Below are 20,092 nucleotides of genomic sequence, written 5' to 3' on the forward strand. Positions count from 1 at the left end.
TTCACATCCAATTTTTTATGGAAATATTCTTTATAAAGCACAAAGGTGTCAGTATTCACCTCAGAAACTTACAAAACCTTTGAATAGACTTATTAAGAAGGGATATAATTACGATACTGTTGTCAAGTCATTAAAGATTGCATATTTTGGCGTTAATATTGAGTCACTGATAAGGTCTTTGCATCGGAACTAAACACATTTATTCTAAAAACAGTTGTTGGCATGACACGGGTTATGTTCTTCTCATATATGTTATGATGGTATGATACTAAACCCCTAACGGGAAGGATTGTGCCTGATGTTCATATGATGAAATCATAATCTTTCAGTCAGTTTAATTGAAGTCTGGAGCTGGCATGTCAGTTAACTGCTAGTAGTCTGTTGTTATTTATGTATTATTGTCATTTTGTTTATTTTCTTTGGTTACATACTCGGACTTCTCTTGAACTGAATTTTAATGTGCGTATTGTTATACGTTTACTTTTCTACATTGGTTAGAGGTATAGGGGGAGGGTTGAGATCTCACCAACATGTTTAACCCCGCCGCATTTTTGCGCCTGTCCCAAGTCAGGAGCCTCTGGCCTTTGTTAGTCTTGTATTATTTTAATTTTAGTTTCTTGTGTACAATTTGGAAATTAGTATGGCGTTCATTATCACTGGACTAGTATATATTTGTTAAGGGGCCAGCTGAAGGACGCCTCCGGGTGCGGGAATTTTTCGCTACATTGAAGACCTGTTGGTGACCCTCTGCTGTTGTTTTTTATTTGGTCGGGTTGTTGTCTCTTTGACACATTCCCCATTTCCATTCCCAATTTTATTAAAGCCCAATGTTCAATTAAGATGAAATTTGAAGTCATCAACTATCGGAACGGGTTTCAAAGAAAGACCTTTCTATGCCCGATTTATCTGAATCAATAGTCCAGTTCCGGGATACGGTTTTCAGACGAAACTGTCATGTGACTGCCACCACTACGTGACAAACATATAGGCAATGAAATTTCCAACACATGTTGAGCAAGCGGGTGAAAATGTTTTAATTTATACTGCACAAAATATTAGGGAAATTAAAATCTGAAAGGATGGTTATCCACCCTCGGTCAAAGGGCAATCACGGTTATGTACTTACGGAACATTACTTATTTATATACTACCCTACAGAATGACGATTATGAAAGTGCTGGAAAATTTCAAATGAGCAGGGAATCAGGCGCGTCTTCTATCTTCTATCATAAAGGCGTTCGAAATTGACGATCTTTTCCGATGAAAGACATGCATCCAGAAATGACCTTTTGTCAATACATTTAAATAAGAAGATGTGGTATAAGTGCCAATGAGACAACATTGCAACAAAGTCACAATGTAGAAAACGTAGTAAATGTTAACAATAAAATTAGTTTTGATCAAATTACGACCTTCATTTCAGAGCCTTGACCCAAACCGAACATCAAGCTATATATAAAGGGCCCTACAATAATAAAGGTAAAACTATTCAAGCAGTGAAAATTAACCTATGGCTTTGCTCATTGTTGAAGACCCTCCAGTGACTATGTATATGTTTGTTTGTCTTGATATTGTAACACAGTGATGACTGCTGTAACCATATTTTAACTATTTTACCGATTATGTCTCTTTTGTTCACAGAACGGAATTTGAGGCTACTGTCATTAAAATGAGAGGTTTAACGCTATAAAACCAGGTTCAATCCACCAATTTCTATATTTGTAAATGCCTGTAACAAGTCTGGAATATGACAGTTGCTGTCCATTCGTTTGAGGTGTTTTATCCTTTAATTTTTCCATTTGATAAGACAACTACGGACGCCAAGTGATGCTAACAGCATGTAATTCACTCTTCTTTCTCCAGGAAACTAATCACAGATGTTAAGTTCTTATTTGTTAATCTTATATGCAGATCAGTTAATAATAACTTTAAACCAGAGTTTCTGTTATGCCCTAATCTAAGATAAAGTGGAGAAACACTATTTCTGGCCAACTTCTTCACTGCTGCTAATGACATCAATTTCTGTTGTAAATTTCATCATTTCTTTTCTTCACATCATGAAAGGATATGTGGAAAAGGTCTTCATCAAGGACTTCCTTCTCTATTTTTTCTGACTATACTCTTACATCTTCTTTTGCATCATGCGCTTGATATGTGCAGTTTGTAAGAAGTTTACTGACGAGATTTTCCTGCTTGTAGTTGCCAACATCAGACTTTTGGAAGATTCTTTTTGAAATTTTCAGAGTGTCAACAAAACCAAAAACATGAGAAGAAAATTCTGAAAATAGTTTGAATTCAGTTATTCTATTGCAAACAATGGGAATGTCAAAATTACAGGCATTGTGTCCTACAAGTACGGGTTGAGGGAATTTCTGTAAATACTCAATAAAATCCAAAAGAGCTTCTTGTATTGGTTTTGATAAGACTGGAATACCTCTATGGAACATAGTATTTGTTCCCCTATCATATCTTAGCATATTCACAGCAGATGCCTGTTCAGAAATTTCACAACGTGGCTGAGCATACACATTAAAATCATTACCAGCTGCTGTCTGCAATATGTCACTATTTCTCCCTCTGTCAGTTGTTTCTGTATCAAATACAACGTATGTGAATTGATTTTCTGGTAGTGTTAATCTATTTGGAATTTCTGTTGTTTGGATGAGTTCTTCATCTTGATATAATTCAGCAGCTTCAGAGTAGGTAACAACTTCATGAATTTCCTTAGTTTCTTCTTTCCGACTTTTCAATATTTTTTTTTACCAGACGTTTTCTCTTTGCTTGTAAACTAATCTGCTTCGCTTTTTAAAGCTTTCTCTTTGCAGCAATTTTTAAGGCCATTCTAAAGGTGAATTCACCATAATCCTACAGCCTTGTTAACCTATGAAAAAGAGAAAAAACTTATTGCCACTAGCTTTATAAATCAAATATAAAGATATAGATTGTAGAGCATTTGATGAAAAAGTGACTGAAGTCAATTCTTTCCTCAGATAGATCTTTTTTATACTTTGCCAAAATAAAGTTTTGTCTATGCTTTTTACAAACAAGAGTGCACACACTGAAATGTCTCGCCTTCTTTACTACATGTAATCATTGATATTATGTTGATAGTCCTAAGTATAAAGCTTTATTAAAAACTGTCACATAAACTTAACATTAACTAAGATAACTACACCTTGACCAATGAACCATCAAAATGAGGTCAAGGTCAGATGGCCCATGCCAGGCAGACATGTACAGCTAACAATGCTTCCATACAACAAATATAGTTACTTACAGTTTAAGAAAAATAGACCAAAACACAAAAACTAAACACTGAGCAATGAACCGTGAAAATGAGGTCGAGGACAAATAAAAACCTGTGCGACTGACATATAGATCATTAAATATTTCCATACACCAAATATAGTTGACCTATGGCATATAGTATTAGATAAAAAGACCAAAACTCAAAAACTTAACTTTGACCACTCAACCATGAAAATGAGGTCAAGGTCAGATGACATCTGCCCACTAGACATGTACACCTTACAATCATTCCATACAACAAATATAGTAGACCTATTGCATAAAGTATGAGAAAAACAGACCAAAACACAAAAACTTAACTATAACCACTGAACCATGAAAATGAGGTCAAGGTCAGATGACACCTGCCAGTTGGATATGTACACCTTACAGTCCTTCCATACATCGAATATACTAGCCTTATTGCTTATAGTATCTGAGATATGGACTTGACCACCAAAACTTAACCTTGTTCACTGATCCATGAAATGAGGTCGAGGTGAAATGAAAACTGTCTGACGGGCACGAGGACCTTGCAAGGTACGCACATACCAAATATAAATATCCTATTATTTATAATAAGAGATAATTCAACATTACAAAAAATCTGAACTTTTTTTCAAGTGGTCACTGAACCATGAAAATGAGGTCAAGGACATTTGACATGTGACTGACGGAAACTTCGTAACATGAGGCATCTATATACAAGTATGAAGCATCCAGGTCTTCCACCTTCTAAAATATAAAGCTTTTAAAAAGCTGCCACCGGATCACTATCCCTATGTCGAGATTTCTGCAACAAAAGTTGCAGGCTTGACAAAAACTAATAAAAAATATGGGTTCTGGGCTATTTTTCAAGCTACAGGTCATACAAATTGTTCAAATGTGCTCAGATTGTTCATGAAAAAGCACATTTTTGGCATATAAAGAAATCTATGAGAATTTTGAAATAAAATATAAGAAGATAGGATTTTTAATATGCTTAAGGAAAATTGAAAGAAAAAATGTTGTCATCAAACTTGTTTTATTGCTACAAGTAAAATACTAAATTACTCTTTCAGTCCAGTACACACAAAAAATAGTAAAAGATTTATCTCCCCTTAAATGACCAAGCTGAAAAAATGAATCTAAAAACACAAATATTTTGTATTTATTTGAAAATTTTGAATAATGCAATATATCACCAGATTTTCTTTCTATAAATCAACAGTCTAACCTATGAATTCCCAATCTGTCTGCAAATAAGCAGATTTATACCATGAATCTACATTAAAAATTCCAATTAAGGGGAAGTAAAAGATCTGCAAAACCTGGACCTGAGTTGATTGGTAACATAGAACAGCAAATAATACTATCTTAAATAATTAATTTGTGTTTTTTTCTTAAAGTACTATGTACTTTACCTGAAATGAGAAGGATTCTTCTGATAACTGCACCAGGTAACATCTTCATTGGCACAAAGAGAGTGGTCACCATATAAATGTGGAACTATAATATCCGGTGATTTTCTAAGACTCTCTGGCTCTTTTGTCTGGCATTCTTTTATGGCGTACATGAAGCATCTCCCAATGTAAGATATTACATTTGGTTGTTTTAGTACTTTATATTTGTGGCTAAGCTTATATAGTTTTGATGTGATGCCTTTTTTGGTGTGGTTACTGTCCTCTTTCTTCTCAATGGAAGGGAAAACAGCTTTCATACGAGAAGTTGTGGTCGAGTCATTATCACCATGGATGACATCTATTGAACATCCAGTTTCCTCTGACTCTCTGGTCATTGATATTGCCATGTCAGGCTCCATTGCCTTACTAGAACCGTCCCAGTTTTTTTAAACATTCATGTACAGGTATAGTGTGGTTTTTGCTCTGATGTAGGGGACATATCTGGCAAGATTTACTTATAAGAGAGAACTGCAGTACCTTTCCTGTTTCTTTCCCAATTAATGATGCATGGCCTGAAATTATGGACGTTATTTTTATTTAAAATGATTCCAAACAGGTAAATTACCATGAAGGCAGAGGTAAAAAGAGTTATGCCTCTTGTAAATATTAATTACATGTAAAATTACAGGTGTACAATTTTTACCAGATTTTTATGACTTTTATATCATTGTTTTTTATCAGCAATGTCTAGGACAAATTAGAAAATCAGAGTATATCACTTATTTTCAAAAGATTTATGTCCCTTTAAAATATCAATTATATTGAAAAATGCATTGTAAGCATTCCAAATGATTCCAAATGCTTACATTTCTATAAGATAATAATACTATAAGATAATAATACATTTGTACATGCAATATGAAAAGTTTAAAATAACTAAACATTTAATTTATTTTTTTATTATTGATCTTGGAGTAAGTTTAAGTTGGACAGATAAAAAATGTGCAACATAAGGGACACTGACACTTTGTTCTTTTATTTTTTCTTATTCATTGTTTTTGTACATAAGTCAGGCCATTAGTTTTCTCGTTTAAATTGTTTTCCATTTGTCATTTCAGGGCCCTTTAAATATTGGTTTTGCTCATTGTTCAAGACCATGGTGGAACATATAGTTGTTAATATCTAAATGTTTTGGTTTATAGGGAATAGATGTCTAAATTTAGCAATCATACCACATCTTTCTTATTTTCATACAAGTAAAAATAAACAGAAAAGTTCTCACCTGTATTACTATTATAATTCCATCCTGTACCCCTTTTCTGCCACCCACCGTCAAAGCTTACTTCCATCTTTAAAAAAAAATAGATACATATCTTAAATACATGTACTGAAGAATTCATGTTAGGCAAGAAATAAAATTTGAATTGTTTGATGTTGCATAACCAACCATCTATAAAGGAGTCTACCTATATTCTAAAAAAAGCTGCTTTTACAGAAGCAGATTTTGGCAACAGATTAGAAAATATTTTCCCTTTGATGAAAATGATGGAGAAAAAACATAATTACTTTGCCAAAAAAATGTTCAAAATATTGTTCCTGATCAACATCAAGCCAGTCCTGAATCAGCCACTTATTTAGAAATTTTGGTGTTTATGTTTATGCAATTGTAGTGAGTGAGTGTGCACTTTTCAATAATCACTATTTTCTAGTAAGTAACCATTCCATGAGTTTTCTTTGCTACGAAACAGGAGAAAAGCTCAGCAATTATAATCCTGGTACCTTTGATAACTATTTTCGTCCTGTTTTTGAAGCTCATACAAATAAATCTTATATTTTCCAACAATGTACATATATTGTATATTTATTCATGATAATTAAAATAAAAAATAATCATTTGGAATTTTAAGTTTTTTACCTTTCAATTTCCCTTTTCAATTTCTTCCTTTTGGGCCTCAAGACAAGATTTTTTGGCTACAGTCTCCAGAGTTGTAGCAATCTTTTGTTCCCTTCTCTTAAGAGTGGACGGCACAACTGGTGGTAAATTTAAAGTTGCAAGCAAGTTAATTTGTACTGGGCCCATTCCTGTTTGTACCATGGCTACAATATTTTGCATACATATTAATTTTAAAGAACAATTGCTTCAAAGAACAGTCACATTTTTTATCACATTAAATGCATCAACATTGAACAGAATTATCAATTCATTATTAAAATCATAATTGTCAAATTGACATATTTATTCTGTATTAATTTTCATGCAAGCTAAAGGAAAAGTTGAAAATGTATACATTGTACTGGATGAATGAATTTTTAGTCATTGAGCTTTATAATAAGTCACTTAAGCATACAGGGTTAAAAAATCAAAAGTATGTAAGAATTAATTTAAGAAATAGTCCGAGATTTGAAATAGTCCAAAAGTTCTATAGAATTTTTAAGAATCCACAAATGGTGCATTCCACTGCGTGATTGAATAATTTTGACGTTTGTGGTTCAACATTTTATTTTATAATTTATAATAGAAATATAACATAATGACATTTTATAGAGCAATAACATACTGACAGGATCTTTCAAAGTACAGAGTCACATTGACGGGATGTATAAGTACCGATCCACGTTAAATGTATATCACAGAAAACAATCCAACAGTAAAAGTAATATTAATAATACAACAAAGAAAAATGAAAAAACAATATAACACGTTGTTAAGATGATAAACAACATCAGTACGCAGAATCTATACATCAAGACCATCATGTATTATTTGTGAAGACCATCATGTATTATTTGTGAAGAATAATTTTGACGTTTGTGGTTCAACGTTTTTTTTCTAATTTATAATAGAAATATAACATAATGACATTTTATAGAGCAATAACATACTGACCAGACCTTTCAAAGTACAGAGTCACGTTATCAGAACCAAAGAAACACAAAAAGTCGCATTTACAAAACACACCAGCAAAAATGAAAGATAATACAAACACATTGATGGGATGTATAAGTACCGATCCAAGTTAAATGTATATCACAGAAAACAATCCAACAGTAAAAGTAATATTAATAATACAACAAAGAAAAATGAAAGAACAATGAAAGAACAATATAACATGTTGTTAAGATGATAAACAACATTAGTACGCAGAATCTATATATCAAACCATCATGTATTATTTCTGAAGACCATCATGTATTATTTGTGAAGAGAGTGACCTATATCCCCTATTTAATAAATAGTAGAGCTAATGTATGTAGCTTTGCAAAGAAAAGTTAATATGGTTTTGGCCGATTTTTAATTACAACGTAATAAAAAACTAACATTATATGTATTTTCAATAACTTTCCTGAGATATTGACGAGTCTACGACTTTTCACCAGGATGACCATACTAAGACAATACTCATGCTTCACTAAACCAACCGCGAAATCAATGCAATTCACAACTATGATTGTTTTTAAATATCGCTTCGCTTCGGTTGACTATGCTATTTTTGTGTTATAACCGATCTGTCCGGACAATGTAAATACACAATATTTATTTATCTATAACTACATACATACGCAAACTTTTGAATGCAAAATTGAAAATACTGTTTCAGGACTTTCAGCGCTCGGATTTTTTCTTCTTCTAAAGATAGAAAAAATCTATGTATGTGAAGTAAGCAGCCGGTTCATTATTCGATATTCAATATTCAAAATCCAACCGGCTGCTAGCAGTCAGTTCTTTGAAGTAACATATTTGTCTTTATGTAATATAGATTTTTATCAATGAAAGGACTTCAAAGATGGAGTTTTAAATATAATATTTCTCAAAACAAAAAGAAACACTGATAATACTAGGAACATTTAAAAAAGGTAAAAATATTTATGGAAAGCCCGAAAAAGAAATTTATAGTGAAATAAAATTGAGAATGGAAATGGGGAATGAGCCAAAGAGACAACAACCCGACCATAGAAAAAAAAACTAACAGCAGAAGGTCACCAACAGGTCTTCAATGTAGCGAGAAATTCCCGCACCCGGAGGCGTCCTTCAGCTGGCCCCTTAACAAATATATACTAGTTCAGTGATAATGAAATTCATACTAATTTCCAAATTGTACACAAGAAACTAAAATTAAAATAATACAAGACTAACAAAAGCCAAAGGCTCCTGACTTAGGACAGGCGCAAAAATGCGGCGGGGTTAAACATGTTTGTGAGATATCAACCCTCTCCCTATACCTCTAGCCAATGTAGAAAAGTAAACACATAACAATACGCACATTAAAATTCAGTTCAAAAGAAGTCCGAGTCTGATGTCAGAAGATGTAACCAAAGAAAATAAACAAAATGACAATAATACATAAATAACAACAGACTACTAGCAGTTAATTGACATGCCAGCACCAGACTACCGAAACCGCTTAAATGAGGGTGAGACCCTCCTGGTCTTTCAATGACCATAAAATTCAACTAGGTCATAGACTCTGTATATATAAAGGTTGTATCAGAATCTGATCAGTATCTGATCAGTCCCCTGAACTATGAAAATCATGCTTTTTATGTTATCAAAAATTTTTTTTTTATTATGATTTTCAGCAAAATTTTGACTATCGAACTGACTACTAGCAGCCGGTTGGATATTGAATATCGAATAACGAACCGGCTGCTAACTTCACATATATAAAAAAAATCTTAAGTTTATATACTGTAGTAAAAAATGATAAGCAATATGAAAGTGAATGGATGTGAAAAGGTCAAGGCTAATCTCAATTTGCTGTATTATAAATTGAAAAAAATCAAAAAGTTCAATATTTGTAATTGCAGCTTTTCTTATAAATAGTCAAATTTGTCGTTTTGACATTCTATGCAGCAAATGCTGATTGAACCGTTTTTGTAGCATTCTGATGAATGAATATCAGAAAATTTATCTTTTTTTGCTTGTGGTTGTAATATTGATATTTTTATGCTTAACATTTCACTCCAATTTGAGAAAAATGTGACCACCCTGGGTATTCTTATTTTACTGTCTTTCCGTCAATATATGATTTAGATGTGTGTTCTTCTGGTGCATTAAAGTTTTAACAAATGGAGTCTGGATGCAGATCTAAAATTCTAGTTACGATTATCATATCAAACACCCCCATTTTTTTTTATCCTCCTTGAATTTCACGTGGCCGTATGATATCCAGTTTTTTCACTTTGTCATATAGAATTTAAAACGTAAAAATCAAATTGGTCAAACTTTAAATAAAGTACTTCTATTTTTTAAATGATTGATCTGAAACCCGGGTTAGGTATTTTCTATCATAACGATCAAAATGAAATCGAAAACAGTTGAATAAAATTATCAAATATAAACAGTAAGAACTTTGGATAATGTGATTGCGTAACGTTAATCATGCAACATATCAAAATTATATTACAAACCTGCTCGTGCATTTTTCATTGTTATTCAACGCAAATTTATTTTCTAAGATACCTGGCACGATCTTATTTCACAAAGGATTTCTATTGTCTACTTATTGTACCTCGAACTTATTTACCCGATGTAGGTCTTTAAGTTGAGGTTCAATTCAATAAAAGGTAATCGGGCATGACTAATTAAACACCCAGCAAAATACCTTAATTTACCATTTCAAGAATTTGTTTGATTCAAAGTGCCTCTGGTTGCTTAAATATCTTCGATCAATAATCAGGCGGTATTTTGTGGAAATAAATAACCTGTCCCGAAGTCCATATCTCATTTACTCATAGTGGCCGTTATTGTTTGTAAATTCATGACGTTTTGTATATGACATTCGTCTATCGTGGAGAAAAAAAGGAAGGAGGGCTTATTAACTTAACGAGTTCGATCATTATGGTTCAAATCTATTCTATTACGGCATACGTTTTACCTCTAGCGAACGCTCTGCCTTATTGTAAAAAGTGCCACTCTAAATTTGTAAACATTTGCTTCAAATTGATCCACTTTGAATCTAGTCGTGAATATGCATTTTCCGTCAAATATTATATATCCGAAAAGGCACATTTGATTTACTATTATTTACCGTGAAAGATAATAATCCAAACAATTCACCTGCCATTTTTTAATTTTGATTGGTGAAAATTTAAGAAGTTTTAATATATACTAGCAAAAGAAAAACACTTCACTGTATAATAAAACGGTAAAATAAATAATGATAATGGATGACGACCAGCGGCGAATAAAATTAATATTCAGGACGATTACGTGAAATATAATAAGAGCATTAACCCCGTTTTTTTACTAGACTGACAAGCTGAGTCTTTTTTTTTATCTTCTTAGTTCGCAGGAAGAAAAGTCACCCGACCAGGACACATTTCCGACGCTGAGCCGGCCAGTCTGTGGTCTTACTTTATGATGCCACGTGTTAAGCGTTAAAATGGAATACCAATTTAATTAACGTCTTTGTTTGACCCGTTCGAGATTCGAACAAATTTAATGACCTCCCGCTCTCGAGGCGAACGCCCCCACACGAGACCAACCAAGAGAGCAGTAGTGATCGGTAGTACAGAATATCATACCAAAAACTAAAGTACAATACACAATACAGTTTCACAGAATTCTCACAGTTACTAAAGCGAGCTAAAAGTATCTAACCTAAATTGGATGAGTGAAATGATATTGTAAACTACACGTAAACATGGATGATCGACTTTAGGGTAGATTTTATGAATCAAATTAAAAACTCTTGCACCTATTGTACGACCTACCTATTGTATTTAAAATTTATGTGTTGTAGTCATTAACAGGCATGAAATATTTGCTACTGGACTTAAAGCAAACAACAATCAATCAATTTGATTAATATCTCTGTTACAGTACTAGTACTTGGCACACAAAGACAAGATCTTGTAAAATGCTATAATTTACAATTTTCATTTAAATTTTTATGTTGTTTTCTTTTCTTCTTTTTTTTTGAGGGGGGGGGTGTGTCTCTTCAGTTTATCACATAAATGACTGCTTATTCAAACGTTCTAGATATTTTTTTACTATTGTTCTTATCTAATGTTTAAATACGATTTATAACATATGATTTTTTTTGTCGGGCAAGGATAAAACTAAGAAAGATAAAAGTTTTTTTCAGGTGTTTTTGCTTCATTTTGGACACGAAAAGGGAATAACGGACGACTAAATTAAAGTGTTTGTTTTCATATAATATATTGAACTTGCGAATATATCTCACCAACACGTTTTGATCGGGACAGTGAAACCTAGTTCAATACGGTTTTATTCATTGAAGTTTGCATTCATAGTTCTTATTTAAAAAAAAAACACACAAATAAAGCAAGATCTATTAATTAATTGGACTGAATAGACAAAACTAATTATTCTGCATTCGCATGTATCTTAATGTAGGAAAATGACCAAATCAGAAACAAAAGGAACATTTGCCGGATGAATATTGTGAAGGACCTTATGCATCTAGGACTGTCCGATTAAAAGTTCTTAAACAAGCTGTTTAAAAAGCTAATTGTTGGAAGAGTTTACTTACTGTTTTCTAAAGTCTGATCTTTACGATTCTATTTCATGATTACTGACAGATCGAAAACATCAAGTATATATAGCATGAAGTTGTTAGGCATAATATTCATTGGTCAGTTATAAATGAGGTCTGTACGGGGGTTTTGATTGCTGATTTATTAAATAAGAAATCGTTATTTTGAAAAGTTGGCTAAAAATATAAATTTACCCCCTAATTTTGTAAAACTATCATTTGATGTTATTTAGATGCTATTTTTTTTTATCATAAATAAATAATTATATGATGTAATGTCATTAAATTGGTCCGTTTTCATTTCAATTTGGTAACTGTTAATTGTATATATCAGTCTGAGTACTGTTTAACTATCATTTAAGTTTAGCATATTTAGACTCGTCCAGTACAGGGAAATTAGGTTTCTGCAAGTGCTTTTTATGTACTTTTCATATAGTTTTGACGGTTTGTAAAAGTTCAATGATAAGTTAATATTGATATTAAAAGGCCTCCGAACAAAAAAGGGTGTTCAGATCCCCGAGCCCGAAGGATATTATATATCCGAAAAGGCGCATTTGATTTACTATTATTTACCGTGAAAGATAATAATCCCAACAATCACAAGTGTTTGAAACAATTCACCTGCCATTTTTTAATTTTGATTGGTGAAAATTTAAGAAGTTTTAATATATACTAGCAAAAGAAAAACACTTCACTGTATAATAAAACGGTAAAATAAATAATGATAATGGATGACGACCAGCGGCGAATAAAATTAATATTCAGGACGATTACGTGAAATATAATAAGAGCATTAACCCCGTTTTTTACTAGACTGTCAAGCTGAGTCTTTTTTTATCTTGTAAGTTTACAAGATATTAGTTCGCAGGAAGAAAAGTCACCCGACCAGGACACATTTCCGACGCTGAGCCGGCCAGTCTGTGGTCTTACTTTATGATGCCACGTGTTAAGCGTTAAAATGGAATACCAATTTAATTAACGTCTTTGTTTGACCCGTTCGAGATTGGAACAAATTTAATGACCTCCCGCTCTCGAGGCGAACGCCCCCACACGAGACCAACCAAGAGAGCAGTAGTGATCGGTAGTACAGAATATCATACCAAAAACTAAAGTACAATACACAATACAGTTTCATAGAATTTTCACAGTTACTAAAGCGAGCTAAAAGTATCTAACCTAAATTGGATGAGTGAAATGATATTGTAAACTACACGTAAACATGGATGATCGACTTTAGGGTAGATTTTATGAATCAAATTAAAAACTCTTGCACCTATTGTACGACCTACCTATTGTATTTAAAATTTATGTGTTGTAGTCATTAACAGGCATGAAATATTTGCTACTGGACTTAAAGCAAACAACAATCAATCAATTTGATTAATATCTCTGTTACAGTACTAGTACTTGGCACACAAAGACAAGATCTTGTAAAATGCTATAATTTACAATTTTCATTTAAATTTTTATGTTGTTTTCTTTTCTTCTTTTTTTTGAGGGGGGGGGGGTGTCTCTTCAGTTTATCACATAAATGACTGCTTATTCAAAAGTTCTAGATATTTTTTTACTATTGTTCTTATCTAATGTTTAAATACGATTTATAACATATGATTTTTTTTGTCGGGCAAGGATAAAACTAAGAAAGATAAAAGTTTTTTTCAGGTGTTTTTGCTTCATTTGGACACGAAAAGGGAATAACGGACGACTAAATTAAAGTGTTTGTTTTCATATAATATATTGAACTTGCGAATATATCTCACCAACACGTTTTGATCGGGACAGTGAAACCTAGTTAAATACGGTTTTATTCATTGAAGTTTGCATTCATAGTTCTTATTCAAAAAAAAAAAACACAAATAAAGCAAGATCTATTAATTAATTGGACTGAATAGACAAAACTAATTATTCTGCATTCGCATGTATCGTAATGAAGGAAAATTACCAAATCAGAAACAAAAGGAACATTTGCCGGATGAATATTGTGAAGGACCTTATGCATCTAGGACTGTCCGATTAAAAGTTCTTAAACAAGCTGTTTAAAAAGCTAATTGTTGGAAGAGTTTACTTACTGTTTTCTAAAGTCTGATCTTTACGATTTTATTTCATGATTACTGACAGATCGAAAACATCAAGTATATATAGCATGAAGTTGTTAGGCATAATATTCATTGGTCAGTTATAAATGAGGTCTGTACGGGGGTTTTGATTGCTGATTTATTAAATAAGAAATCGTTATTTTGAAAAGTTGGCTAAAAAATATAAATTTACCCCCTAATTTTGTAAAACTATCATTTGATGTTATTTAGATGCTATTTTTTTTTATCATAAATAAATAATTATATGATGTAATGTCATTAAATTGGTCCGTTTTCATTTCAATTTGGTAACTGTTAATTGTATATATCAGTCTGAGTACTGTTTAACTATCATTTAAGTTTAGCATATTTAGACTCGTCCAGTACAGGGAAATTAGGTTTCTGCAAGTGCTTTTTATGTACTTTTCATATAGTTTTGACGGTTTGTAAGTCAGTAAAAGTTCAATGATTAAGTTAATATTGACATTAAAAGACCTCCTCACAAAAAGGGTTGTTCAAATCCCCTCGCCCTTCGGGCTCGGGTATCTGAACACCCCTTTTTGTTCGGAGGCCTTTTAATACCAATATTAACTTATCATTGAACTTTTACTATTACATACACGCTTTAACTTGTATTTTCTCAACAGTTTATTGATTCTCTTAATATTATAAAATAATGTACAAGTAATTAAACATAGTGTGATCAAATTGATTAAAATTAATTTATATAGTACGAAAAAGGAAATAAACGCTTACAAAATTTAAAATCTTGAAAAAAAAACACAAATGAAAAGACAACGGTTATAAAAATTAACTCATGAGTAGTATACCGCTGTTCAAAACATTGATTTTGTGTATGTCTCAACATCTGTAAACACTGCACACTGTTCGCTTATATATCTGTTACACTGACATTTTCATATCACCACATGTATTATACAGAAGAGTAATTTTTATTAATCATTGTACAATTTCTAAATTTAAACGTGAATCTGAATAAAAAGGTAGTATACGTATTTCAAACAACATCCGATATTCTTTGCGTATCAGTCTGTACGGCTTTGGTATTGAGAGAGTTGAATGTATTGTATATAAAGTCAAAGGTAAATTACGAATTTTGTATTGTTTTAAAAAATATTTCTTTCTTTAAAATACTATATTTGTCCTTAAACATTTATTCTACCGGAATAATTAACTTGCTTTCATTAACTGCGAGTACTCTCAACTCATAATTTCCTGTTAATTTGACATATTGATACTATTTGTAATGCTTTTTGTTATTTAATGTTTACCTATTAAGGGTTATATCTCGTCTCTATATTTTAAATAATACCAGCTTTGATAAGTGTTTCAATTTTCTCCCCTGTTTCCGTACTATGAACAGGAAAAATATTTATCTTGTAAAATCAATTTCTGTTCTCAAATATACTGAATACCTTACAACAAAATTATTTTCATTTATATAATTACCATTGTGCAATATTCTATTTGGCGGCATTTGGTTCAAGGTTTTTTTTGCCTCCTGAAATTACCTAAGTTAGAGACCTCAGTTTTTGTCCTGATTTGCAGTAGTTGTCGTTTGTTGATGTGGTTCATGAGTGTTTCTTTTTTTCGTCTTTAATATAAATTAAACCGTTGGTTTTGCCGTTTGAATTGTACTCATGTATGGGGCCCTTGATAGCTTGCTGTTCGATATGAGCCAAGGTTCCATGTTGAAGTCCGTACTTTGATTTATAATGATTTTTCTTTTACAAACTGTGACTTGGATTGATAGTTGTCTCATTGGCCCTCATACCACATCTCCTCTAATCTATGAGGATTAAACGAAAAGCAATATAGGGTGTTCAAATTGATTACGATGAATTTATGTTGTACGAAATGAATATACCCGAATCATAGATACCAGTAGTAAAGTTTGGTACACCGTTGTTGGAAATAATCTCATCATAGGTACCATCATTTGAAATGTGAACGCCAAATTAATGACTTTATTGGTAGCATATACTTTATAATTTGTTGTAAATTCGTTGACATAATCCTTGTTTATCAAATTTCTGTTCAGACATAGATGAAGCTCTAAACTCTTGAATAACGAACGATTTGTAAAATTAATATCCCATATGCAGGTGAAGTTGGTATATTGCTACTTAGGTTAAGAGGTGGAATTGGTAATTTCAAAATTAAAATCGTCTCTTTTGCCATAGAGTCGTGTACATTGAGATGACCGCTTATCAGTCGGAAACCCGGTTGAAATAGAACAAAAGAATCGAAGCTCTTTGTTAGAGAAGGCGAGAAATGTTTACTGTAATGTTTACTATAGTGACAAAAAATTTAAAAGTTAATAGAAACAAACAAAATACAATTTTCTTCTCAATTACGAAGTGTTTTATTTTAAAAACACCATTTGCATAAGTTTTCAATTTATTTAGTACATAGTTAAGCAGAGCAATTAGATATCGAGTCGACGACATGGGGTATCTTTCAAGTTGGATGTAGAAAAAGCATAACCTCCGATTCAAATTTTTTTTACCACGGACGGAAAACATATCAATCTATTAGTTTAGTAATTTTTGTGTCTGCCCTTCCATTGTGTGACTCAAGAAAAAATTCCAACAAAATGGGTAACAATTGTATCGAAAAGAGAAAATCGAGTCCACCTTTTTATGTTAGGGCGTGTTTGAGTTGAATATTTTGTCTTGATATCGTACAAAGCAAGAATATTTCATACATCGTCTCGCTTCAGATTCTATCATTTTTATATATCAAAGCTACAGGTTGATTTAATAACATAAAAAAATCACAGTTCTAAAAGATGAAATATATGGGTCAAGTGAAATACCTATCTAATGAATCAAAAAACAGAGTAGGTGTGTTCGAATAGCTATTTATTTACTGAAAGTACTTGACGACAGTTTTTCAAGTTGGATGATGAATATGCATATCTTCGAAAAATTATAATTTTTTGTGTGTGATAACTAGGGTTTATAGTCTTCAACCACTAAAAAAATCTAGTCTGCCCTTCCACGAAATATTTAATTAGAATTTTTTAAAATGTTTATGAATTTTCGAAAATTCCACCTGACAACCGATCAGACAATAGTTTTAAGTTGAATCAATGCAGACAAGATCATTAACTGATGCTCATTAGCTAGTTGATACATTTGTCTTTTAAAATACAACTGACATACGGATCGTATTGGTGCAATGTGGATAAATTTATCGGTTTCCAAGAGCAACATTGGTAGCGCGTCAACCCTACAATGGCTTCCATTTCTACGATTGTGAAAATAAACAGGCGTCATGGGGAGATAATTTTGACGAAGTAGAATCCTGACTGTTATGATTAATTCGAGGTATAATTCTAAAAATGATGTTTAGAAGCCGTGTCTGTTTGTTCTCTTTTTTCTATCTCGAGGATATATTAATGAAACACAATTAGAAAAGTTTGGATTGTAAATGGAAAGAACATTATCAATTACTCTGACATAAGAGGATCTGGCTTCTTTAACCTTCTTTTTTCCACTCTTGCATATAAAATTTAACTTAAAATAAAATTTGTCTAACTTTCAAAACAATGCTTCTGTTTTTGAATAAATCATAAAAAAAAACCGAGTTAGCTTTTTTTGTATCATAATGATCAAAATGAAATGAAAACTGTTAAATAAAATTATTAAATATAAACAGTAAAACATAATTTTATTGATTAACGTTAATCATGCAGAATGTCCACATTACTATCCATACACTCTATTTATAACGTGTACTTCCTTAACAGTTTTTTGATTTTCCTCAGGTTATTAAATAAAGTTATTAACCATAGTGTAATCAAATTGATTTCAATGAATTTATACTGTACAAAATATGTTGAACCCAATAAGAAAAGTTTCAATTGTTAATGAAACAAAAATCATCAATAAATCTGAAAATGGCTTCTTAGATCTTTCTTCCGCCCTCTGGGATAGACAATTCAACGTAAAAACCAAATTGGTCCAACTTTAACTAAAATACTTTTTTTAAATGATTTATCTAAAAACCGAGTTATTTTTTTTAATACAATGTATAACGATAAAAAAATGAAATCGTAAACATTTAAATAAAATGATCAAATATAAACGTGGGATTATTTGATTAGACCAGAAGGTAGCAGCAATTTGTTGTTTACGTGAATATTATGAAATGTTATTGATCTGATAATTTTTCTGTAAATGTATTGATTATTAATTTTTAAATTCAAAACATTTATAATTGAGATATCTATAATAATAAATGGCATTTGCTGTATTTGGTACATTTGTTTTATTTATTTTCAAATTTTAATTCTCTACTACTTTAAATTTATTTGATCTTCCGACTGTTTTGATTTGCGCGCCATTTATGAGTATCTCGTAAACGAAACACGCATCCGGCGTCTCCAATTATAAAGCCTGTATCGTTTATGACTTTTCTTCAAAAATATTTTAAACATAATTTTTATTTTCCAGGTAATATTGAAAATCTGCTTAGCTTAGACTGAACCAATCACGTAATTAACGCATGCATTTTCAAAGAAGAAAAACTAAGTTGTATAGGAGATATCAATACAACTTGTTAATAATACAGTGAAAACAAAAGTGCATGAGCTGACTTCAGTAGCAATCAGAACATGAGGGAACAACGCAGTTTCCTTTGTTTAATATTTAATCTTTTAGTTTTCATATTAGTTTATTATGCATATTACCAGCATGTTTGGTTAGGCCAATACAAGGTTCAAGAATCAAAAGAACGATTATTTACTATAACTGAATTTAAAAATACCAGTGCCCCCTTTTTAGTAGATACTTCAGCTTGCAAAATTCCGTATATAGATCCGTTTGATAAATCATTGAAACACATGTTCAGAAAAGGAACAGCCTTAAAGTGTGCCGTCATCAATGATGTAGTATACTCGAAAGGAAATACTATATTCATAAATTGGAAAGCTGTTAATAACTCGCAACTGAAAAATAGAATGAAATACTGCAAATATGAAGTCATTTGGATCCCATATAATGAAAAGCGTCACAACGATTTTTTTATGGTTAAAAAGGAAAGTAAAGAATTCGTAGATAGTACTGATATATCAAATGAATTCATTCGTGTTAAATGCTACACTGGAGGTGGTCTAGACGTGTATACAAATTTCTTCTCTTTTGTTCATTTAAAAGCAGATGTTGAGGATCGATGTGAAAAAAATGCCATTAAGTTTGCAAACACACGACAAGAGCAGTTAAATGTTATGATGATGGGTATTGATTCAGTAGCTAGAAATAATATGCTTCGCTATATGAAGGAAACTTGGAAATATTTAGTAAACACACACAACGCCATAGATTTACTTGGCTATAATAAAGTTGCTGATAACACTTTTCCAAATATAGTTCCGATGACAGTAGGGAAATTTGTAAATGAATTACCATCATTTGACAACTATAATTTCATATGGAACAAATATTCTGCAAAAGGGTATAGAACGTTCTATGCCGAAGATTGTCCCAAAATTGCATTCCGTAGAAGATTTAAAATACCTCTAGGAGATTACTACAATAGGCCTTTAAGTGTTGCTATGGAAAACGATACAAAGGTTTGGAATGGTCGAAAGTATTGTGTACATGGGAGAACAGACACTGATATAGTTCTAGACTATTTAAAGAAATATGCTACGATGTTTCAGTCTAAGCAACATTTTTCCTTCACATTGTTTTCAAGGCTCACACATGATATTCTCCACGAAACATTTAAAGCAGATAAAATTTACCTTAAGTTTTTCAAAGACTTTTTTGAAAATGATATCTTAAAAAACACAGTTGTAATCTTTTTCAGTGATCATGGA

The 20,092-nt window shown here is 31.7% G+C and overlaps 1 pseudogene; it reads right to left on the minus strand.

Moving 5' to 3' along the window:
• Window positions 1–2,114: 2,114 nt before the first annotated feature.
• Window positions 2,115–5,065, minus strand: LOC143061935 (uncharacterized; annotated as a pseudogene).
• Between the last annotated feature and the right edge of the window lie 15,027 nt (window positions 5,066–20,092).

Source organism: Mytilus galloprovincialis, chromosome 2 (genome assembly GCF_965363235.1).
Source record: "Mytilus galloprovincialis chromosome 2, xbMytGall1.hap1.1, whole genome shotgun sequence".
NCBI lineage: Eukaryota > Metazoa > Mollusca > Bivalvia > Mytilida > Mytilidae > Mytilus > Mytilus galloprovincialis.